This window comes from Lynx canadensis, chromosome B4 (assembly GCF_007474595.2).
Source record: "Lynx canadensis isolate LIC74 chromosome B4, mLynCan4.pri.v2, whole genome shotgun sequence".
Taxonomy (NCBI): Eukaryota; Metazoa; Chordata; class Mammalia; order Carnivora; family Felidae; genus Lynx; species Lynx canadensis.
The window spans coordinates 104,722,520-104,748,889 of record NC_044309.1 but is presented as its reverse complement, the minus strand read 5'-3'; the positions used below and the strand labels follow the sequence as shown (position 1 = coordinate 104,748,889).

The 26,370-nt window shown below is 36.7% G+C and overlaps 1 long non-coding RNA gene across 1 annotated transcript; it reads right to left on the bottom strand.

The window, feature by feature from the left end:
* Window positions 1-1,517: 1,517 nt before the first annotated feature.
* LOC115519376 lies at window positions 1,518-19,291 on the bottom strand. Its single transcript, XR_003970481.1, has 3 exons — window positions 19,280-19,291; window positions 9,870-9,872; window positions 1,518-1,612 (listed from the first exon to the last, which is right to left on the bottom strand). It is a non-coding gene; the product is annotated as an uncharacterized LOC115519376 (long non-coding RNA).
* Window positions 19,292-26,370: the final 7,079 nt, after the last annotated feature.

The window sequence follows — 26,370 nt, the reverse complement described above, 5'->3', positions numbered from 1 at the left end:
TTTTTTTTAAAACATTTCTATTCATTTTTGAGAGAACACTAGCAGAGGAGGGGCAGAGGGAGAAGGAGACACAGAATCTGAAGGAGGTTCCAGGCTCTGAGCTGTCAGCACAGAGCCAGACCCATGAACCATGAGATCATGACCTCAGCCAAAGTCAGAGGCTTAACCAACTGAGCCACCCAGGCACCCCTCAACTATTAGGTTTTAAATTCAGAAACATGAGAGCAGGTTACCCAGGTGCTGAAACTATCCTCTGCCCCCACTATATTATCCTGTGGTCTTTATTTATTTTTTATTAGTGCAACAGTGATTTCAGGAGTAGATTCCTTAATGCCTCTTACCCATTTAGCCCATCCCCCCCTCCCACAACTCCTCCAGCAACCCTCAGTTTGTTCTCCATATTTAACAGTCTCTTATATTTTGCCCCCTCCCTGTTTATATATTATTTTTGCTTCCCTTCCCTTGTGTTCATCTGTTCTGTGTCTTAAAGTCTTCATGTGAGTAAAGTCATATGATATTTGTCTTTCTCTGACTAATTTTGCTTAGCATGATACCCTCTAGTTCCATGTATTTACAATTGGCAAGATTTCATTCTTTTTGATTGCCAAGTAATACTCCTATCCATTCATCCCTCGATGGACATTTGGGCTCTTTCCATACTTTATTGTCGATTGTGCTGCTAAAACGTTGGGGTGCATGTGCCCCTTGGAAATAGTATACCTGTATCCCTTGGATAAATACCAAGTAGTGCAATTGCTAGGTCATAGGGTAGTTCTATTTTTAAATTTTTGAGGAAACTCCATACTGTTCCAGAGTGGCTGCACCAGTTAGCATACCCACCAACAGTGCAAAGGATCCTCTCTGTGCACATCCTTGCCAACATCTGTTGTTGCCTGAGTAGTTAATGTTAGCCATTCTGACAGGTATGAGGTGGTATCTCATTGTGGTCTTGATTGTATTTCCCTGATGATGAGTGATGTTGAGCATCTTTTTATGTGTTGCTGGGCCATCTGAATGTCTTCTTTGAAGAAGTGTCTATTCATGTCTTTGTCCCATTTCTTCACTGGATTGTTTGTTTTTTGGGTGTTGACTTTGATAAGTTCTTCACAGATTTTGGATGCTAACACTTCAGCTGATATATTGTCTGCAAACGATTCTGTCGGTTGCATTTGAGTTTTGCTGATTGTTTCCTTCACTGTGCAGAAGCTTTTTGTTTTGATGAGTTCGCAGTAGTTCATTTTTGGTTTTGTTTCCCTTGCCTTTGGAGATGTGTTGAGTAAGAAGTTGCTGTGGCCAAGATCAAAGAGGTTTTTGCCTGCTTTCTCCTTGAGGATTTTGATGGCTGTTTTACATTGAGGTCTTTCATCCATTTTGAGTTTATTTTTGTGTATGGTGTAAGAAAGTGATCCAGGTTCATTCTTCTGCATGTCACTGTCCAGTTTTCCCAGCACCGCTTGCTGAAGAGACTGTCTTTATTCCATTGGATATTCTTTCCTGCTTTGTCAAAGATTAGTTGGCCATACATTTGTGGGTCCGTTTCTGGGTTCTCTATTCTGTTCCATTGATCTGAGTGCCTGTTTTGTGCCGGTGCCATACAGTCTTGATGATACAGCTGGGATTGTGTCTGGGATTGTGATGCCTCCTGCTTTGGTTTTCTTTTTCAAGATTGCTTTGGCTATTCAGGGTCCTTTCTGGTTCCATACAAATTTTAAGATTATTTGTTCTAGCTCTGTGTAGAACAGTGTATAGATTTTTCACCTCTTTGGTTATATTTATTCCTAGGTATTTTATGGTTTTTGTTACAATTGTAAATGGGATCGATTCATTGATTTCTTTTTTTATTGCTTCATTATTATTGTATAGGATTGCAACCGATTTCTGTTGATTTTATATCCTGCAACTTTGCTGAATTCATGGATCCGTTCTAGCAGTTTTTTGGTGGAATCTTTTGGGTTTTCCATATACAGTATCATATCATGTGGGAAGAGTGAACGATTCACTTCCTCCTGGCTGATTTGGTTGCCTTTTATTCCTTTGTGTTGTCTGATTGCTGAAGCTAAAACTTGCAATACTATGTTGAGTAACAGTGGCAAGAGTGGATATCCGTGTCTTGTTCCTGACCTTAGGGGGAAAGCTCTCAGTTTTTCCCCATTGAGAATGATATTAGCATTGGGTCGTTCATATATGGCTTTTATGATCTCGAGGTATGCTCCTTCTATCCCTACTTTCTTGAGGGTTTTTATCAAGAAAGGATGCTGTCTTTTGTCAAATGCTTTCTCTGCATCTGTTGAGAGGATCATATGGTTGTTGTCCTTTTATTGATGTGATGTATCACATTGATTGTTTTGCAGATATTGAACGAGCCCTGCATCCCAGGTATAAATCCCACTTGGTCATGGCGAATAATCTTTTTAATGTATTGTTGGATCCAGTCGGCTAATACCTTGCTGAGGATTTTTGCATGCATGTTCATCAGGGAAATTGGCCTATAGTTCTCCTTTTTAGTGAGGTCTCTGTCTGGTTTTGGAATCAAGGTAATGCTGGCTTCATGTAAAGAGTTTGGAAGTTTTCCTTCCATTTCTATTTTTTGGAAAAGCTTCAAGAAAATAGGTGTTAACTCTTCCTTAAATGTTTGGTAGAATTCCCCTGGAAAGCCATCTGGCCCTGGACTCATTTTTTGGCAGATTTTTTATTACTAATTCAATTTCTTTACTGGGTATGGGTCTGTTCAAATTTTCTATTTCTTCCTGTTTCAGTTTTGGTAGTTTATATGTTTGTAAAAATTTGTCCATTTCTTCTAGATTGCCCATTTTATTGGCATATAATTACTCAAAATATTCTCTTATTAGTGAATGTATTTTGTATTGTTGGTTGTGATCTCTCCTCTTTCATTCCTTATTTATGTGGGCCCTTTCCTTTTTCTTTTTGATTAAACTGGCTAGGGTTTTATCAAATTTGTTAATTCTTTCAAAGAACCAGCTCCTCGTTTCATTCATCTGTTCTGGTTTTTTTAGTTTGTTTTGTTTTGTTTTGTTTTGTTTCGTTTTGTTGATATCATTGATTTTTGCTCTGGTTTTTATTAATTCCTGTCTTCTGCTGATTTTGGGTTTTATTTGCTGTTCTTTTTCCAGCTCCTTAAGGTGTAAGGTTAGGTTATGTATCTGAGATCTTTCTTCCTTCTTTAGGAAGTCCTGGATTGCTATATTCTTTCCTCTTATGACCGCCTTTGCTCTATCCCAGAGGTTTTGGGCTGTGGTGTGATAATTTTCATTGGCTTCCATGTACTTTTTAATTTCCTCTTTAATTTCTTGATTAGCCCATTCATTCTTTAGTAGGATGTTCTTTAGTCTCCATGTATTTGTTACCTTTCCAAATTTTTTCTTGTGGTTGATTTTGAGTTTCATAGTGTTGTGGTCTGAAAATATGTACCGTATGATCTCGATCTTTTTGTACTTGTTGAGGACTGATTTGTGTCCCAGTGTGTGATCTGTTCTGGAGAATGTTCCATGTGCACTCGAGAAGAATGTGTATTCTGCTTTAGGATGAAATGTTCTGAATATATCTGTTAAGTCAGTCCAGTGTGTCATTCAAAGCCATTGTTTCCTTGTTAAGTTTCTGTTTATATGATCTCTCCATTGTTGTAAGTGGGGTGTTGAAGTCCCCTACTCTTACGGTATTATAATCAATGAATTTCTTATGTTTGTGATTAGTTGATTTATATATTTGTTTTCCTTCACGTTTGGAACATAGATGTTTACAATTGTTAGGTCTTCTTGGTGGATAGACCCCTTAATTATGATACAATACCCTTCTTCATCTCTTGTTACCATCTTTATTTTAAAATCTAGATAGTCTGATATAAGTGTGGCTACTCTGGCTTTCTTTTGGCGACCATTACCATGACAGATGGTTCTCCATCCCCTTATTTTCAAACTGAAGGTGTCTTTAGGTCCAAAGTGGGTCTCTTGTAAACAGCATATAGATGGATCTTGTTTTCTTATCTATTCTGTTACCCTATGTCTTTTGTTTGGAGCATTTATACCATTGATGTTTAGAGTGAGTATTGAAAGATTTGAGTTTATTGCCATTATGTTGTGTGTAGAGTTGGAGTTCCTGGTCTCTGGTCCTTTTAGTCTTTGTTGCTTTGGTCTTTGTTTGTTTGTTTATCTTTTCTCCCCTTAAAATTTCTTTCAGGGCTTGTTAGGTGGTCACAAACTCCCTTAGTTTTTGTTTGGTGGGAAACTTTTAATCTCTCCTTCTGTTTTGAATGACAACCTTTCTGGATAAAGAATTCTTGGCTGCATATTTTTCTGATTCAGCACATTGACTATATCCTGCCACTCCTTTCTGGCCTGCCACGTTTCTGTGGATAGGTCTGCTGTGAACCTGATCTGTCTTACCTTGTAGGTTAAGGACTGTTTTTTCCTTTTTGCTTTCATTATTCTTTCCTTGCCTGAGTATTTGGTGAATTTGAGTATGAAATGTCTTGTTGATGGTCTGTTTTTGTTGAATCTTATGGGAGCCCTCTGTGCTTTCTGGATTTTGATGTCCAGGTTAAGAAAGTTTCTGCTATGATTTGCTCATACAAATTTTCTACCCCTATTTCTCTCTCTTCCTCTTCTGGAACCCCTATGATTCTGATGTTACTCCTTTTTAATGAGTCACTGATTTCTCTAATACTTAAGTCATGCTCTTTTGCCTTGGTATCCCTCTTTTTTTTTCTGCTTCATTATTCTCCAGAATTTTGTCCTCTATATCGCTGATTCACTGCTCTCTGCCTCTTCCATTTCTGCCACTGTAGCATCCATTTGAGAATGCAGCTCAGTTATAGCATTTATTTCATCCTGAGTAGGGTTTACTTCTTTAATCTCTGCAGAAAGGGATTCTAATCTATTTCGACTGCAGCTAGTATTCTTATTGTGATTCTAAATTCTGGTTCAGACATCTTGCTTGTATCTCTGTTGGTTAAGTTCCTGGTTGTCATTTCTTCCTGGTGTTTCTTTTGGGGTGAATTCCTTCGTTTTGTAATTTTGAAGGAAGAAAAGGAATTAATGAGGTAAAAAAATAAAATTAAAATTAAAAAATGAAGACAACACACACACACACACAGAAAAAATCAAATAAATAATGCTAGGTCCTAGGTGTGTTTTGGTCTGGGTGTTGATAGGGGCTTGATAGATTAGAGACAAAAGGGGAAAAAGAAAAAAAAAAACGTTTGGAAATTTGAAAATGAATGCAGTGAAAGAAAATGAAATGATGGAATAAAAATAGGATTTTAAAAACTTACAAAGAAGTTTTAAAATAGAAAAAAATGAAAAAAGTTGTTTTTAATAAAAAGTGAAAATAAATGTAAATTTTTTCTCTTTCTGTATTCAAGAAAAAAAAGATTTAAAAAAAGAAAATTGAATAGATGGACCAGCAAACAGACTGAAATACGGTTGAAATTACCTTGTTTTCCCCTGGAAGTCAAACTATGAAGGACTTTATAGTCTAAAACTATGCAGGCGTGGAGATTTGTGGTGTTCCTGAAGAGCGAGATTGCCCCTGTTGGGTGGTGTTTAGTGTAACAGCTCTGTTCTCCACTAGATGGCACTGCTTAGCTTGCTGGGGTGGATTTTTGTGGCACTTGTGGGTGTGTATGCGCATGCGCGGGAGGGGTGAAAAGGGCGTCACCCAGCTACCCAGTTGCCAATACTGGAATTCTGCTCTCCCTGATCAGCTATCACACACCCGTCCTTTGTCACTGGCTTCCGTCCACTCCCTGCTTTTACACTGTCAGTGACCAAGCCGTCAGGTTGCCAGGTGGCACCTCCCTCCTGAGTTTTCTCTCAGATGTGGCTGTCTTTAACGACCCCTCACTTCTGAGGGACTGCCGCTTTGACCCGTTGTGACCCTCTGTGGGAGGGTCTCACTGAGCAATGGCCTGGAGCCAGCTGCACCCAGGAGCATTCACCGGACCGTGCTGCTGCCAATGCCCAGGGACTGTGGCTGGGTGCCAGCCGGCCCCAGAAAAAGTTCACGCGATCGTGTAGCAGCAGTGTCTCAGGGAATATGGAGAATCACAACACACATCTGGCACCAGGCTTCACCCTTAACCACCTTGTTCCAGCACCAGCGAATGTGGTTGTTCTCTGGGGTCCACGGGGGTCTTTACCTGTGGGGGGCCACACAGCGTCTACCAGATGTCCTTCCAGCAGGGGAACCGCCTCTCCCTGTGTGGCCCGAAGCCCCCCGGACTTCACTCTCTGCTCCTGCGGATTGGCGCTTCTCACCAGAGCACCGCCAGGTATTGAGCTGAGGAGTTTCAGACTCTGGGCTCCCCCTATTTATAGAGTCTTGATGGAATTTAAACCCTCTCCTTTCTCCTTTCTCCCTTTTTTAGTTCAGTCCCTGCGGCTGTTTCCACTTTTCCACTTTCTCTCCAGCTGCTTTTTTTCTGGGGGGGGGGGTGCTTTTCCTGTACTCTCCCCCTCGTCTCTGTCCTCTCTCCACAAGCAAAAACAGCTCCTTGCCCTCCGCAGCTTCGTTCTCCCCCAGTTCACCTCTCCACGCCGTGTATCTGCTGAGTTCTGTGGTTCAGATTGTGCAGATTGTTGTGTTAATCCTCAAATCAGTTTTCTAGGTGTGCAGGATGGTTTAGTGTTGATCTCTATCATGTTGTCTTTATAAAATTTGGTGTAAGAATTCAGTCTGCTATTTACAGGTATTCTCTTAAGTGGAAGCACACAGGTTGTTAGTGTCAAATCTTTTGAAAGATGATGGGAACTGAGCAGTGTCACAGCAAGAATTAAGTTTTCAGGTTTAGTGGGACCCTATCATGGAAGAATGTTGTCTCTGCGCATTACCAGTGCCGGGTCCACTGGTAACCTTTGTGAACTGAGGGAAAATGCTGGTACGTTGCTTCTCCTGTCTCCCTGCAATCACTACAAAATGAGAAGGGCTTGATTGAAAACAAAAGGACTGTAATATTTGTAAAACCTTGTATAATAAAATTTTATAAATGGTAACACATGCAGCCTGGTACTGAATTAAGATTTCAGGGAGCCATGTGCTCTACTGATCACTTTGCATTTGAAAGTGCCGTAGGCGGGGCGCCTGGGAGGCTCAGTCGGTAAGCAGCCTGGTTAAGCATCTGACTTCAGCTCAGGTCATGATCTCCTGGTTTGTGAGTTCGAGCCCTGTGTCAGGCTCTGAGCTGTCAGCACAGAGCCTGGAGCCTGCTTCAGATTCTGTGCCTCCCTCTCTTTGCCCCTCTCCCGCTTCTCCAAAATGAATAAACGTTAAAAAAAAAAAAAATGCAGTAGGAGATGCTGAGGAAACAGAATTTACCAAAGAGGAAATCTTTATTACATAGAAAAACAGTGCTTAGAAATGTGCAGTACATTATATAGCCTTTAAAACACGTAATTCAAAAAGGGTGAATGTGGCTACCTTAGAAAAGAGAATACATTGTGAAACAGTAAAATATTTCAATGAATTACTGTATAGTGATTTCACATATGTTTTTCTTTCACTTCTAAACACTTTGTCAGGATAAGAGCAGGGAGACACTTTATCAGGATAGGATAAGGGAAGAGATCTAGTCTTTTTGAAAGATGAGTAAAAAGGAGTTGAGTGCATTTTAAAAACGCTCTTGAGCAGCTGCTGTATGTGTAGGGTCCATGTTAAGGAATTAATCTTAAAAAAGAACTTCCTCCAAGCAATTTACAGAGAAGTAAATGCCAAGTAACAACATCATAAGACAAAAGTAATCTGTGATGATGAGGTATCAAAAAAAAAAAAAAAGGTTCAGATTTCGTTCATTAAGGAACTTCTTCATGCACTAACAGAACTTCTTACAAGGCACTGGCAGGGGTCCTATTTCAAGGTTTGGATAACACTGATGGTTTCAGAAACATGTTTTAACAAACAACAAGTGATTTTGTTGTGGATGGTCCTCGGACCGCATTTTGCAAAACATTGGACAAGGCCTCAGTTTTCTGAGAAACTTTTGAAGACAGTAGGGATAGTTTCATGGGTGAGGTGGCAGGTGGAAAAAACCTTTAAGGCTGAGAAGAGTTGAAGACATCATGAGGAAAAGACAAAGGGAAGAAAGCCTGGGATATATTTAAAAGTTTGTTTAAAAGTCTTAAAAATAGTTACATTTCTGTTATTATGGATGGGGACTATCACATCCTTTGTTGATGTCTTCTTCCATGTGGAGGAGACACCCTCAGCCCAGCACTAATGGCCTCTTTGCTGTTCTAAAGTTTTCTGCCCAGCAAGGTAGTGACTTACCTAATAATTTTGGGGAGAACACCTTGCCTGCCTGCACAGTGCATATACTTTTGATTACTATTCTCATACTGAAACTGTAAAGAACAGGGAAGTATTGATGAAGAACAGGAAGCGGAAGGGATGGAGGCAGAGCAGGGGAAAGGCCTGTGTTTTGGGGAATGTAACATCTAAAACTCCAATTTGTGCTGCATGGGTCAGTATGTTAAGAAATAAAGCAGGAATGAAACTTGAGTGAACATGATATACAAGTGGAGCAGCTTTGGGTGGTCAGAGCTCGTGGTTTTCGAGCTCAGACTTTATTACATTCACAGGGAGTTTGGATCTTGGCAGTTTGTAGAGGTTTATACTGGGCATTAATTTGAGATACACACACACACACACACACACACACACACACACACACACACATATATGTATGTATACTTGCAGTAGGCTTTTAATTGTTACCATTTTGGCAAGTTAAGCCTTAAGTTAAGCCTTAAGTTAAGCCTTAAGGCACATGGGATTTTGATCTGAAGTTCAGGGTAGGCTTGTTTACACAACACTGGTTATTTCTACAGAGGCAGGGTGCAATACTGAGCCTCAAGCACAAGTGCACAGGCATCAACAAAGAAGCGGGGTAGAAGGTGGGCGTGGTGGAAACACACAGGCTTCTGCAAAGGCAAGGAATGTGGGAGTGGGGCTCACTCAAAACCTGGCCTCCTGGATAGTGTCAGCTGATATCAGCCAAGATGAGGCTCAGTGAGCTACTGGCTCTGCTGGCATTAAAGGCATTGGCAAGTAGAGGCCGCATCAGGGTGCAGTCTATTGCAGCTTGACCCTGAACTACATTGAAACTCATGAACATTAGGGACCTCAGCAGAAGCTGCAGAGACACTAGATAGCCACTGCATTTAGGATTTAATGATAGAAAAAAATATAGCCGTGCAGAACATTAATGACTATATCAGTATTTGCTGCTGTTAAACTTCAAGGCAGAGGACCTTGTGTGCAGTACAGACTTCTACATCCCCATAGCTTATTTTACAACTGGAAGTTTGTACCTTTTGACTCCATTCACCCCCAACCACCTGCCACTTGATTTAATATCGTTTATAGATGGATTTTGAAAATGACAAAGGCATCCACTTTTATTGTGCCTGTTGGAAACACAGACATGAAAGCGATCCATTACATGATATTTTATCTTCCCAAGTAGTAAAGGTAATAACCCTGACTGAAACCTGTACTGTGGCAAAAGACAGAAGATAAAACACGAGTAGATATGGTTTTGGAATTGTTTGTGACTTTGAAATGCTATGAAACCTGAAGGATTTATGACATCAAATATTTTGACTAGTGGTGAGAAAGTTACCTATGACTTAGTGGAAGCTATTCAAGACTCACAAAGAAACAGTGGTTATGAATGTAGAAGTACATAGGCAGATCAAAGGCCAATGTCAATGCCCTCGTAGAGCTGCACACTAAATGAGCTTTTACCAACCCTGCCAAATGAGATGCCTCTAAGTTGATGTGTCTCCCCACCAAACATTCAGACAGATAATTTTCCCAATTTAAGCAGGCTAAGGTTGACTCACAGCATCTACATCAACCTTCTGAAAGACAAAATTGGCCACCAGAGGGATGGAGGCCAGAAGTCCACTATCAAGGTGTTGCAAGGGCTATGCTCCCTGAGAAGGCACTAGGGAAAGATCTGTCCCAGCTCTCTTCTAGCTCTGGTAGTTCCTTGGCTTGAGGCAGCATAACACCAATCTTCACATGCTATTCTGTCTGTGTGGCTATCTCTGTGTCCAAATTTCCCTTTTTTTATAAGGACACTGATTATATTGTAGTAGGATTCACCCTAATTATCTCATTTTACCTTATTACCTCTGTAAAGACCCTATCTCCAACTAAGGCTGCATTCTGAGGTCCTGAGGATTAGAACTCCAATGTATCATTTTTAGGGTAACACAATTCAACTCATTACATACATTATCATGAAAATGCTTTACAACGTTATTGGGAGACCATTTCTATTCCTTCTGTGGGTTCATGTGTCAATGTGAATTTCCACTCACATGATACCTTAAACTGAGGCTAAGTCAAAAATGTCTCTAGGGGCCCCTGGATGGCTCAGTCGATTAAGTGACCAGCTCTTGATTTGGGCTCAGGTCATGATCTTACAGAGCTGCATCGGGCTCTGTGCTGACAGTGAAGAACCTGCTTGGGATTCTCTGTCCCCCTCTCTCTCTGCCCCTCCTCCTTGTGCTCTCTCTCAAAATAAATAAACTTAAAAAAAAAAATTCATGGCTAACAATTTGCCTGTTCATTTCCAATAACTATAAATAAAAAATTGGTTGGGTCTATGAGAACTTCTGTTTACATACAGAAAGTCTCCATGCTACCATGGGATTATCCTTATAATTCCAGTTACTATGCATAGGCACCAGTAATTGCTGTGGTTCCAGATGGCCATATCCACATGAAGTTTGTGAAACCCTTCCTGTTATTCTCTGTAGAGGCCAGTTTAACTCGTCAAAATCCACACAGGTCCTGATCCCATGGGTCATGAGTGGGGACAGCCTTCCCTCAGGAATTTAGTTAGGAACAAAAGACCTAACTAAAAATAAGTAATAGACCATAAAACATATGACCCACAAGGAATGAAATGGCCATAGACCACCCCTCATACAATGGAAATGAACCAATCAGGAATGGACAACCCAGCACCTAGAGTTATCAAACCAATACCAGTAGGACCTGAGAAGGAACAAGGGGGAAGGGAAGGGGGTGGGGGGTGACTAGAACCTTATAAAACAAAGATCCTTGCCTATTATCGCAGGTATTCACTTTCAAATGCCCCCTCTCTGTAAATAGCTTTCATACTATTCTTTTAGTTTTATAGTTTAATAAACTTTTGCCTGCTGCTTAAAAAAAAATAAAAACAATAGAGAATGGTTATCACAAACACTTTCAGTGTATGTCACTTTTGGTAATGTTCGGGAGATGAAAAATAACGTAAAAATAACAGGAAAATAATATAAATATTTGTCATTACTGAAAATTTCTTAAGGCTTGATTTTTTAGCATCTCCTTCCTATATTGCATTTGTGGAACTAGAGCTTATTAGATGTTGCCTGTTAATTGCTTAGGCTGAGTAATTTAGCCTACCTTATTATCAACTTTGCAGACTGTACAGAGTCCATTAGAGATGGCAAAGCAACATTCCATTGGCTCAAAAAAGGTCATCACTGGTTGTTTCAAATTCTACTTGTGGTTGTGTTTATAGTAATGCAGTATAGTCATGTAGGGTTCAAAATATTATCTTAGTGGACCAGTTCTGTCACTGAACCTCTGATACACAGAGACATTCATATGACAATTCTATGCCAGAGTAAACAAATTATGGTCAAAGCTTGTCCTCTGAGGTGAAGGAATAACCACAAGAAGAGACTGATGAATTTTGGCCTCTTGGGCACACCTCATACAAAGCAGAGACACCCAAATGCCATAATTCTAAAGTAGCAAAATCACATACAAAGCAGTGGTGCTTGGATGGTATAATCCTAAAATGGGCATTATACAAACACTCCAACTATCTCAGTGCTTACTTAACCCAGATCTACTTATCTAATGGACATACTCACAGACCTTGTTTTCCTAATATGGAACAGAGGGAGCTCACAGTCTTGTGATTATAGAAGACTAGTCCATTTCTCCCCCACCCCAAACTTTTTTTATGAGAACCTCCTGGGTTTGGTCTGCAATTATGTACATATAATTTTATTACTATATATTATATATACTATGTATATAATATTTATACAACAGAAATAGAGAAACTAGTAGAAGGAAATAACGGGTTGAAAAATGTTGAGTTTGTTCAATTTATATCTGAGTAGACCTCAAATTATCTGTTCACTACAGTGGAGAAAGTCAAGAGGATCTTCAATACCATCCATTCCCTCTCACCATCCTTAGGAAAAAGTCTTTTGGAAATTCTTCTTGAGTTAATTACAATGGCAGGAAGTTTTGAAGGTTACTTTTTGTGTTTTAAATGTAGATTAAAATCTGAATTCATTAAAAAACATTAGCATATTTGTGTGACTTGTATTTTATGCTTGCATATCTAGAAGAGTTATTTGGATTTCTTTTGTTCGAATCTATGTATAATTTGGCATAATATCAAATGTATCATCTTAAATTTTAAATAGTCACAATAACTGTTTGCCTTTGTAAAAAGTGGAAAACTGCTAAATTCATCCATTACATTCTTACCCCCATTTCCAAGCAAATTTACTTTTTGTATACTTTATAACAAATTAATTTTAAAAATCTAAGTTTTTTTAAGTAAACTCTATGGCCAACGTGGGGCTTCAACTCATGACCCTGAGTTCAAGAGTTGCATGCTCTACCGACTGAACCAGCCAGGTGCCCCCTAAAATCTAAGTTTTAATCAGAGAAGAGAGGTTAAAATTTATGCAACCCATGTTTAGCCCTTTAAAAATTTTTTGAGATGTATTCTGTATTATGAATTACCACAATTTATAATCTTCAACATTTATATATTCTTCTTCATAGGATATATAATCTGTCATCAACTCTTAAGACTTACATTCTTTGATTTTATAGTAATGTTTTTACATTAGTGGCTTAATAGGTGAGCCATCCACATGAATCATGACAACAACTCTTCAGTGTACATAGAGGTTTTGGCAATAATGGAATATGTACTTTTCTAGAAATTAGAAACCACTAATCTAGTGTGAAAGGAAAGAATTATTCTTTGCTATTAATTGAAATAGTTTAAGAGTTTGCAGTATTTTGCTGTCCCAATAATAACTAAAACCGAGAAACATTAATGATTAATGTAAAGTGTAATAGGGACAAATTATGCTTGGATTATTCACTTACACAATTGCAATTTGACTAAGGATGGCATTTATTTATATTTACAGTTGTGATCACAAATTATTATTGTTTTGCCACTTTCAAAAAAGTTATTAAAGAATATGTGAACAAGCTTAAATGTTCTATTCTACCTTGGTACACACTGCAGATGACAAATTCAGAGCTTGGCTTCTGACACTGTGGGAATGGGCCAAATTACTTCTGGATTAGACACTGAAATAGTAATAAATACTACTACTAGGCCTTTCTAAAACTGGCTCAATTAACTGCACTCAGGTACATTTATTTCATCTAGATTTCATGAAGACACATTCTAAATATAATTTATAAATGAGAACATATGAAGTAAATGCTTAATTATTTATTCAAGGTCACACAACAATTTGGTGTCTGAGCTTAAACAAAAACTCAATTTCCTAACATTTGCCTCAAGCTGCTATGTGGATAACTCTAGAAATTCCATCTGTGAAATTTCAATCAAGACAGATGTATTTAAACCCTTTGAAAGCTTTGCTTGCTATGTAAATTCCACATTGCAGACTGATTATTATATAGTCATTCACAGTGGTCTTTTTTTTTTTTTTGACAGTACATGCTGGCACAGCATTTGACACCCTTTAGAGTAACTATGACACATACACATTCAAATAAATTAACATCCGGTCTTAACTGACTCTTCTAGGTTGACCAATATGATCTCCCCAGAATGCAGTGATCCTTTAGCTAGCAATATCGAGAACAGTAAGCTTTCCTAGTTCTCTCCCCCATTTAAAATTTTTCTTGTTAAAAAAAATAACAGCATCTAACATATCTACAGGTGTCCATCTAACATTCCATGTTTGAGATTTTGGAATCACTGGAAAAGAAAGGAGAGATCAGAAAAAGATTTAAGAACAATCAAATGTTTACGTGGAAATTAATCACACTTCTATTTACAAGCTATGTGACTGCAAAATGACTTACCATCTCTGTGCCCCAGTTTATCTATCATTAAAATGAACATGATAATATAGGGTCCTAACTCATTTTCCAAATCCTTGAGTCCAAGAGTGCTTCAGATTCAGAATGTTTTAAATATGTAATTCAGTGCAAACACCATATATTTACATAACAGTCACAGCAGGGTCTCAAGCAGCATATTAAAATATTAAAATTGCTGCAGTAAAATGAATATTCAAACTAAGAGATGATTCAAGAATATAAATAGCCTCATATCAATTCAGGTCAGATTTTTGCCTATGTGAAAAAAAAAAAAAAACAGAACAAACAAAACCCCAAAGTTTTCAGAGACTTTTGCCTCTTAAAACTGTAGGTAAAAAGATCATTAGCCTGAAATAATGCATCCATAATAGGGTAACTTAAGTGGATAACTAAATTCTTTCATGCTTTTTAATGATAAAAAATGATAAAAGCATTGGAGAAAAGTATATATGTTGTCAATAAAAGTAAATATGTTGTCATAATTGCAATTATCTGCCTATAATATTTTAGATATTAATCACATTATATTCTGTGTCAGTAATATCTAATAATTTTTACATTGCCAAATTGAAAATCATGCCTGACTGTTTTGTGTCACAGGATGTAAACCCATTCAATTACTAATGGCAGTTATAGCCATTAAGAAACCTTGGGGTTTCTGGGTGGCTCAGTCGGTTAAAGCATCCGACTTTGGCTCAGGTCATGCATGATCTTGCTGTTCAGAGTTCAAGCCCCACGTCAGGCTCTGTGCTGACAGCTCAGAACCTGGAGCCTGTTTCAGATTCTATGTCTCTCTCTCTGTCTCTCTCTCTCTCTCTGCCCCTCCCCCACTTGCACTGTCTGTCTCTCTCAAAAATAAATAAACATAAAAAAAAATAAAAAAAAAAGAAACCATAAAAAAATTCTCAAATGACACTTTATGAGTGCTGGATCCCTTACAGATAAAACCTGCCAATTTTGAATTATCCACTCTTATTTCTTTATCCCTGAAAACTTTTGACACTTTTGCTACCCAAAAAAATGAGATTTTAAGCATAGGATATGAATTAGAATTATCTTCCCTAAATTTAATTGCAGAGACTTAAGTAGGCTAGTGCTAATACCACTTTAAAAAAGCAAAAGTGTATGGAGTGCCTGGGTGGCTCAGTGGGTTAAGTGACTGACTTCAGCTCAGGTCATGATCTCATGGTTTTTGAGTTTGAGCCCCATGTCAGGCTCTGTGCTGACAGCTCAGAGCCAGCTTCCAATTCTGTGTCTCCCTCTCTCTCTGCCCCTCTCCCACTCACACACACTCTCTCTCTTTCAAAAAAAAAAAATATTAAAAAAAAAAAGTAAAATCGTAAGGGTGTCTATGTGGCTCAGTCAATTGGGCATCTGACTCTTGATTTCCACTTGTCTTGATCCCAGAGTCTTAGGATCAGGCTTCATGCTGACCATGGAACCACCTTGAGATTCTCACTCTCTCTCCCTCTTCCCCTCTCCCCCACTCATGCTTTCTCTCTCTCTCAAAAGATTTTTTTTAAAGTAAAAATGTAATTTCTCCTGAAGTTCATATTCAAATGTAGATTTATAAACATATTTTATATCTATATAAACTAAGAGCTCAGACATTTTAAACTTTTAGAACTACTTTACTAAATGTTGAACATACTATTTTCCCTCTCATAATTACCAGATATTTTCATGTGAAACATAGGTTGGTATTTTGAGGCCAATTAAAAGGAAACTAGTAATTTGAGGTAATGAAAGATATAAATGTTAGAAAAACAGATAGATACTGAGATTCTATTCTTCTGACACATATGTAAGAAGTAAATTAATATCATCATTGTTATTACAGTTACCTGGCACTGTGCTCAGAAATTTATAAATACTATCTCATTTAATCCCAATGAACTTTATGATTCCATCCAACCCTATGATTGGCTAATATCATAACATGATGATAAAAACAGTAATAAATAAATAAAACTTAAAAAAAACAAATATAGAAATACGAATTCAGTACAATTGTTTTATTTATTTTTTTAACTGTATTTATTTTGAGAGAGAGAGAGAGAGAGTGAGCACACACAAGCAGAGGAGGGGCAGAGAGAGAATCCCAAACAGGCTCTGTGCTGTCAGCTCAGAGCCCAGCGTGAGGCTCTATCTCAGGAACCATGAGCTCATGACCTGAGCCTAGTCAAGAGCCTGACGCTTAACTGACCAAGTCACCTAGGCACCCCTGTGTCAAAACATTTTCAAAATTAGTATTCCAGTTGATTCAAGTATCTCATTTCCAAATAGGTATGATATTCATTACTTGCGTAACGAGAGTTTCTTTTAAGCCAGTGACTCATTTTATAATTACAAAAACGAAAAATAAAAGATATTACAAAATGATCAACTAACATGTCTTTCCAAAGAAATTCTAGTATAGAATAGTTATATTTACTTGTCTTTTCTTATCTTCAGTATCAAATATATACACAAAAGCATTCTCTCATCTGGTGGCCAACAAAATTTTGTACATTATTTAGTATTCTGCTGGAGAACAAGTTGAGTAGCAGTATATTTAAAAAATGTATATGTATATGAATATTATATTTTTATAAATATTAGAGTCAGATGAAAATACAGATTTTTAAGAAAGGAAAATTATGTGTAATTATGAACTATTAATATATTGCTATACATCTCCCCAATATAGTATTTTGTATTTCTCTACCTATATTATAGATATATTTTTACATCATTAAATGGTCTGATAAGTCAGCATTCTAATGGTTTATAGTTGAATATATTTTAATATTGAACCATCATAATATTTTAATTAATTGAGTTACTGACTTTTAGATTATGACTACCCTAAATAAAAAACAATGTAATGGAATTTGTGTATTTAAATCTTTAAAAAATTTTTGGATGAATTTTTCTTTACAGATATCTGTATTATACGAAATATCCATACAGAAATTCATACCACATTTTCCTGTTAAACTAAACTAAATATTTGGCAAATTTTGACATATTAGCTATAATCATTAGCTATTTATCAGGTAAATAATGCAAAGTATTCTTTTTTGAGATTTAAAAAAAATTATCAGGGTGCCTCGGTGGCTCAGTTGGTTAGGCTTCCGACTTTAGCTCAGGTCATGATCTCATGGTTCGTGAGCTGAGCCCTGAATTGGGGGCTCTGTGCTGACAGCTCAGAGCCTGGAGCCTGCTTCGCACTCTGTCTGTCTCTCTCTCTGCCCCTTCCCTGCTCATGCTCTCTCTCTCTCTCTCTCTCTCTGTCTCTCAAAAATAAGTAAATGTTAATTTTTTTTTAAATTTTCTAGAATCACACTAAACAATTTTAGTGGAAAGAAAATGTAAAAAAAATAGTATTATATATCTTTCAGTTTTGAAAAAGACAGAATATATATTTTGCCCAACTCCTTCTTTTTTTTTTAATGTTTATTTTCAAGAGAGAGGGGGTGAACCGGGGAGGGGCAGAGAGAGAAGGGGACAGAAGATCTGAAACAGGCTCTGTGCTGACAGCAGAGAGCCTGATGTAGGCCTCAAACTCACAAATCATTAGATCATGACCTGAGCTAAAGTTGGACACTCAACCGACCAAGCCACCCAGGTGCTCCCCCAAACCCCTTTTTACATAGGTTTATTAAAAGATGAAAGTTCTTAACCATATTACCATAAAGCTATAATATTTCCCACCATTTTTTCAAAAAAGGATATTTTACTTTCCCAATTAATTTGAAATGGTTGTTAACACAAATAGGAGATAGGGAAAAAAAAAATCACTGCATGGAACTGGCTTAGGCTTTAAAATAACGTGAAGCAAAGTAATTACCACATTCCTTTCCAATAATATCCTGATATATTGCAGTATGCTTCTAGAAACTTTCAGTTCTCTAGAAGATTCCATTTTATCCAGATTTCCAGTAACAAAGTATAAGTTTAGAAAATAATTTTATTTTGGGGGTGCCTGGGTGGCTCAGTCAATTGAGCATCCACTCAGGATGACCTGAGAATTCAGCTCAGGTCATAATCTCACAGTTTGTGGGTTTGAGCCCCTCGTCAGGCTCTGTGCCAACAGCTCAGAGACTGGAGTCTGCTTCATTTTGTGTCTTCCTCTCTCTGCCCCCTCCCCCATTCCTGCTCTGTCTCTCTGTGTCTCTCAAAAGTGAATAAGTGTTAAAAAATTTTTTAAGAAAAAAAAAAGAAAATAATTATTTTTTTTTGTTTAAAATAATTAAAAGATTTTAAAATGATCTTTTAGAATTTTAAGTGCCTTAAGCCTTAACAACAACAACAACAACAAAGAGAGACAGAGAAAGACAAAGAGAATGGAAACTCAAATCAGGGAATCTAAGAATGTGGTTTTCAAGGGCAGAGGTTATAGGAAAAATGGGGACGTGGACTATGTATTTCTTAAGACTGATTTTTTTTCCCTCTTGTGCACATAAAGAACCATTAACAATGCGATGGTTAATTTCAGAGTAACAGAAAAATTCAGTTAGCATCCTGATATTTAATAAACCCTTTTCTTGGAACACATGACATTTGTTCTTTCTTTCTAATAGATACGTCCTTTTTGAACCAAAGGTACGCAATTGTTAAAGGGTCTCTGACCTGAAAAATCCCTTATGGAGTTTAGAAAAGAAAAAGAAAGTGTTTGTTTTTTTCACCCAGTTTGGTCTTGTTTCACAAATGGTCCTATTCTATAATGCTTCATTGAGGCTCAGGATCCCAAGATGGGTTTTTTTTCTCCCTAGCAACTAAAGTGTTAATACGCGAAGGTGTGTTAAGTATCATGAGAGTTTGTGTCTGTTCTATCCGTAGTGCAGATTCTTCTTCAAAGAGTATGTCTTGCATTTTGGGATTAAGGAAAATGACCCAGAGAGTTGCTACTGAGTGAAGAAAAGAAAGATAAATAAATTCAGGGATGTGGCATCATGTGTATATTTTATTAGGACACCATTTTATTTTTCTCACAGAAGGCTACTTCTTTATCATATTTTATGCTTAAAAACAAATTATTATAAAATTATATTTTCAGATGACAAAAGACTAAGATTGATTAATTTAGCTTACATTTAATTTGCAAGTAATATAGCAATCTACACATTATATTATTAAATTTTACTGTAACACAGATAGAAGACCAATGGCTATGCTTTACCATCACATTTTATAGTTGATATAAAGTTTATATAAAATTATAGTTAATACAAAGTACATAGGCAATATAGTATGGGTGGGGGAACTATGGATGTCTTACCCTGATACTTTATAGTTAATAAATGTACTGTAGCTGAGATAGGGAGACCTTCACATATGTTGGCCTGTCCATCTTGTGTAATGTAGTTTAACATTTACTCAACTGATCATAATAAAAAATCAATTCATTTCCTGAATTGTGTTAAAGTTTGTAATTTCCAGGTCATAATATAGATTGGCCTTTAATATAACGCATTTTAGTTTCTAAGATGAGAACATATAATTTGCATTTTCTAAAGTCACAGCATGAGACTGCTTAAACTCTGCAGCTGGATGTTTATAGTTGCTTTTTTCCTAATTCTCCTTGTGGTGCTGTAATTGGATGTGCTAACATATTAAAATTCACATCTTTTGTGCTGATGTTGTATTAATGCATTTTCTCAAGTTGAGCATTCAATTGCAACAGTGCAAATAATATGGAAATATAAAGCTCTGCTATCTCAGTTTTTTTTTTCTTTTGCTGTAAATTAAAGGAGAATGAACTTCTCATTGTGACATAGAAGTCCTTCTATGACCTAGTTCTTCCTTATTTCTCCAACTCCCACTCCTGCTGCTCCTGTATAAACATAATCTGTGTTATACTAAAATATTTATGATTCAGTAAGAATTGAACCATGATGCTACATATGGGGTATAGGTAATGCAGGAAAGAGAAGATATTTTAAAGGTATATTTAGGAGGACTTGGTATTTAATTAATTAAAAGTGGGATGTAATAGACAGGGGATAATCTTGGATGACTCTCAAATTTGTATTTTGTGTCCCACAGTAAATTAAGTCCTAAGAGAAGAGATGCTAAGAACTTGGAAATGTTACTATACACAGCATTCTGCATGATCCCTTGTGGTTTCCCTATGCCTTGCCCATATGTAAATTCATTTCTTTATGAACTTCTTCTCCAGTTTGTGTCATGTCTTTCCTGCCAGGACTTTGACTGGTTCAATAGTTGGTACCCAGAGTGGCCCTAAGAAACAGAATTTCAAATTTAGGAAATGGATTGCTTACAAATTTGAAGAGTTCTGGAGAGAAATGGGACATGGATAATCCATGACACGCAGTGATATTTTGATTGCTCAAATGGTTACTGATACTGCCATGGGATGAACTATATGGGCAGGCTATGGCACATACAATCAAGTGATTGTAAAACTCAGTTCCTGTGTCAAAACCTGGCTTTTTCTGATGGCCCTGGAGAACGTAGATGTGGAAAACGAGCAATTGAAAACTAAAAATATCTGGCATGGGTGACCAGAAAGTTTAAAGGGAAGTCTTGAAGGAATCCCTCATTTCCTGTGGCCAGAACAAAGATATGGATCAGATGAGAACCAAGTTCAAGGCCCAATTGTGAGGATTTCAGAGCATTAACTCTAACTCAAAAGAGACTCCTGGGTCTTTTACATGGATAGAAAAGAATTGATGTGGAAGGGATAGAGTTTTAAACCATGAAAAAGGGATATGTGAGCAGAATGAATGAAGCTGAGAACTTTGATGTTCTTCCCACTTTTACCACCAATTCTCTTAAATATGAAGACATCTAGAAAACTAAGAACAAACCTCATCTTTATAAAAGCTTTCAATGGTTTCTTTTATGTCACATATGGATTCTCCTCATAACACACCTGCCATTACTTCCAGACCTAGCATGGATGAAAAGTATAAGAATTTCTCTAAGAGGAAGTAGCCCACACACCCAAAGGGTTTCAGGACCTTTCTAATTTGTAAGTTTTAAGGAGAATAAACTATAAGGTGCAATTGGGCTGAATTTATTGTCATGGATGCATTCACCCAGAATATAGAATTTAATAAAGTGGCTTAAGTATGGGAGAAAGGCATTAATAACCTGATAAAACTAACAGAAGCCCTGGAGCCTGGACCCATCAATAGTACCTACTTTATAAACTGGAAATGCCTGAACTTTGCTGGCATAATGTAATGGAAGAAGTCCAAAGGCTCAAGAAGATGCTCAAGAAGAAGAAATGTTAGAAAGTATCTTCTCAGCCCCTTCTTACCATACCCCAAAGAAAGGTATTTGAGGATATTTCTCTTATGAAAGTACTATGAAATATATTATTAAGGAAGCTGCCAGCCTGATGGATATGGAATTTTGTGAACTGGTTGCCATGATTAAAAATTAAATAAGTTGTCTGAAAAGGCTATTAAAATAATCCTTCTTTCCCCAACTACATATCTGTATGAAGCAGCAATTTCTTAATATACTTAAACCAAACAGCATATTGCCGCGAATTGAATGCAGAAGCATATATGGGATTCCAACTGTCTTCTAAGGCTTAAGCCTGGTATTAAAGAATTTTGCAATAAATATGAAACAGTGCCTTTTTTATTACTATAAGTTTTTTATTTTAGAAAATGAAGTTATTTTTCACAAATCACATTACTTATATTAGCATATAAACCTGTCTACTACCTGATTTATCATTAATTATAAGTAAATACATATTTTGAAATTGTGTGGCTTTAACTTATAATAGAGTAAATAGTGAGATATATTTTTATAAGTATATATAACAGTTCTTTCCTAACCAAGTCTTAAGAACTCAAAAGAAAGAGGTTCTGAAATTAAAGTTGGATAACCAGTGCTTTACATCATTCCTTTACCAGTCAAATAGCTCACTCTCAATTTTTCTTAGATCTTTATTTGATAGTTTATTAAAGATCACGTACCCTGATTAACATAAAAATGCATCCTTCTCCCCCGGATATATATCTTCTATTCTCATCCTTTGCTTTGTTTTTAAAAATGTATTAATTTACATGTATCTTATTTATTTTTTTTATGTCTCTGTGGGTGAATGTAAATTCTCTTATATGGCAGGAAAATAATGTGCCATAACTACCACTATAACATCTAGAAGAGAGCCTTGCTCGTAGATGTTTATAAATACTTTTGATTGACTTATTGAATATATAAATGAATGAATTTCAGTTATCAGTTTCATAGATAGACTCTCTGACTTCCCTAATTAGCTAGAGCAAGGGCTTTTAACAATTTTGTGCCATGGACATGTCAGAGTATATTTTTCTAAAGGTTAAGAATATGATTATCATAAAATATTGAATGAACACCTGTCACAATATATCCAACTCATTAATGAGGTAACTAGCAGGAAGCCTAAACTGATTCAAAGGAATAGGAGTTGTACTGTTATTGGAAACAATACTGAGTAAGTTTGCTGCTTAGATATAAAACTAATATTCTATAGAGTAATAAAACCATATTTTGGGGAGCTTTACTTTTGCTGAAAGAAAATGCCAGATACAAATACATAAGTTTAAAGGCAAAATCACAAAGTTTGGGTCTTTTGTCAATAGTAGATAATGATTTAAATAAACAGTAAAATTATTGATTCCCCCAGATAGTGAAATATTCCTTAGATTGATCTGTTATTCCAAATTTTGGGTGATTTTCCTTAAGAGTCTTCCTTTTATGATCATAAGTAATCTTCAAAGATTATCCCTAATCCTAAAATGGCTGATTTCATTATGCTTTGACCTGATTATTTACGTGGATACATATAAGCCTCATAGAGCATACAGAGTTTGGCAAATTAATGCTAGAAAATTAACTTTTCTTTGGACATTTCATAAGGAATATAGATTTGGAATTTTAAAACCCACTTTGTTTGCTCTTTTGACTCTAGAAAACGTAGCGTAAGTAGATGTGGTGTATGTATATATAATGGAACATTACTCAGCCATAAAAAAGAATGAAATCTTGCCATTTGCAATGACACGGATGGAGCTACAGAGTATTATTGCAGCAGGATTCTCACAGAGAGTCATGACACTGAGGCTTTTTAATTTCCAGGAAGCAACTTTGTTTGTGCTGGCACTGCTCAGTTGGGTTCGTACTGGAAGAACTGAGCATACGATGTCATTTTGCATAACTTTTTTTTATACATTTTTTTAAATTTCTTTGTCTCCCATTTATAGTGACATACACAAACATGTAGTCTGATTGAGTAGTTGCAGTTTACAAGGTCATGAAGGATGTTGTCACGTAGGCGCAAAGTCAGGTTAACTTGAAGATTTCTCTCCCTTTTTTTTCTCTCTCCTTAGGGAAGGGACCCTACCACATTAGGAGAAATAAGTCTGAGAAAGACAAATACCATATGCTTTCACTCATATGTGGAATTTAAGAAACAAAACAAATGAGCAAAGGGGAAGAAAAGAGAGAGGCAAACCAAGACCCTTAATTATAGAGAGCAAACTGATGGTTACCAGAAGGGTAACTATGGTAACAAGGGCAAACTATGTGAGGCATAGTTTAAATCGGTGATGGGGATTAAGGAGCGCACTTGTTGTGATGAGCACTGGGTAATGTATGGAAATGTTGAATCACTAAAATGTACACCTGAAACTAATATTACCCTGTATGTTAACTAACTGGAATTTAAACTTTTTAAACAGTTTATGGGGTGCCTTTGTGGCTCAGTTGGTTAAGCGACCGACTCTTGATTTTGGCTCAGGTCATGATCTTATAGTTCTTTAGAACAAGCCCCATATGGGGCTTTACACTTACAGTGTGGAGCCTACTTGAGATTCTCTCTCTCTGCCCAACCTCCACTTGTGTGTGTGCACTCTCTCTCTCTGTCTCTCAAAATAAATAAATATATTTTAAAGAAAAAAGTCTCTTTATCTAAATTTCTTTCAATGTCTATAGATTTGATGAATTCTTTCCTCTTTGAAATCACCCAAATAATCTAAGATCTCTGACCTACCAAGAAATGATTTTTCTTGTTAGTTGTGGTACTGGCACATTGTAATTCATGTAAGTGCCAGTCCAGTTTGAGTGAGAGTATTATGAGTATTGGTTTCATACTTATGCTTCAATGGTGAACTTCTGAGGCTTATTACTAAGTGTAATAGTCCATTATGACTTTGATTCCACCATCAGTTTGTCAACTGTGTCTTGGTAAAAGCAATGATGGATTCTTTCTTTTTTCTAAAGTTTATTTATTTATTTTGAGATGGGGGTGAGGCAGAGAGAGAAAGAGAGAGAAAGAATCCCAGGCAGGCTCCATCCATGCTGTTAGCACAGAGCCCAATGCGGGGCTGGTACCCATAAACTGTGAGATCATGATCTGAACTGAAATTAAGAGTCTGATGCTCAACCAACTGAGCCATCCAGGTGCCCCAGTAATGATGGATTCCTCCTGAACCTGTGAAATAAATGGATTACTATGAATAGTAAGAAGACTCAAAAAAGCATCTATTTCTAAATTCTGAGAGGTCAGTGAGAATCAGATACCATATTGTAAATATCTCACTTCAACTTACAAAACCATAATCTACTAACTTGAAGGTAAGATATAGATTACTAAGAAAGTAAAAGGCTCTCACATATCCATCAGAAAATAGACCTTTAGAAATAATACTAATAGTAGTATGCTAAGAGAGATAACCACAATTAAATATGCCTCATTAATGTATTTGATTCTATATAATTAATTCCTATTCTTCTGGATATGTTTTCTTGAAATCTTCTGCTTTTGGACTAAAATGATTCCTGGAAATCATAATTCAGTCCTCTGGGCAGTCTGAAAATTGTCTGAGCAATGTTCACTTAAACTCTGAAGTCGGTACCCATGAGTCTATTTCTAGAATGATTACTTGGTACAGTCCTTTGAATGAGTCTCTGATACTGATTCATTTTTTGCATGCAGTGTGTAGCAAAGCCTTCAAGAAAACATGAAAGGAAAGAAGAAAGTTGATGATGACTGATGAATGGAAGTAGTTAATTTATTAGAGCAGCCAAAAATATCAGAATGAGGAGAGATCACCAAATTGTCAATAAAACTAGGTTCTGATTCATTGATATAACAAATGGAAAATAACTTACCCTGTGCAAAACAGATTCATGTACACATGTTCCTGGTCTTAATGTCCAACACATTATATAGCATCTCTTTTTATTTAACCCTTTGAACATAACTTCGACTTCAACTCCTACCTGCCATCCTAAATTGACCTATTGCCACTATTGTTAAAGCAGAATAGTCTGTAAAAGACCTAGAATAAGGAAAACATTGAAAAACAAGAAAAAAATTTGAAGTTAGCCATCTGATTTCAAAGGTTGCTACAAAGTTACAGTAATCAAGACACTGTGCTATTGGCATAAGAATGGACATAAAGATGAATGGAAGAACATAAAGTCCGGAAATAGACCCAGGCATAAAAGATCTTTTCCTTTCCCATAGGTGACAAGATAATTCAAAGGGGAAAACATTGTTTTTTTTAATACATGGTGCTGGACCAATAAGATACCCATTATGCAAAGAGAAACGAACCTTGATCTATATAAAACTTGAAATGACTCATATACCTAAATGTAAAAGCTAAAACTATAAAATTTCTGGAGTAAAACATAGGGGAATCTTTGTGATCTTGGTTTAGGCAAAGTTTATGATCCATAAAAGAAAACATTGATAAATTCTACTTCATTGAAATAAAAACATTTGCTTTTGGGAAGTCATCATTAAGAAAATGAAAACACAAGTCACAAGTGGGGAGTATTTGAAGAATTTGAAGATCATATATCTGATAAAGAGCTTGTGTCTCGAATATACAAAGAACTCGTACACCTCAATAATAAGAAAACAAACCCAAGTAAAAATGGGGCCAAGTATCTGAATAGACACATCACCAAAGACGATATATGGATGGCAATAGGCACACAAAAAGATGCCCAGTATAATTGGTCATTATAGAAATTCACTTTAAGTCATATCTACTAGAATGGCTAAAATCCAAAGAAGACAATATGAAAGTTGATGAAGATGTGAACAAACTGGAATCTTCTGCCAAAAATGTAAAGGTCTGAGATTTTACCCTACTTGCAAGCTAACAAGTTATCTGCACATTTTGTGGATGCTGGCAGAAGACACAAGACCCCTGACTCTGAGACAAAAAGGATGGTTTATTATAATAGCAGAAGCCA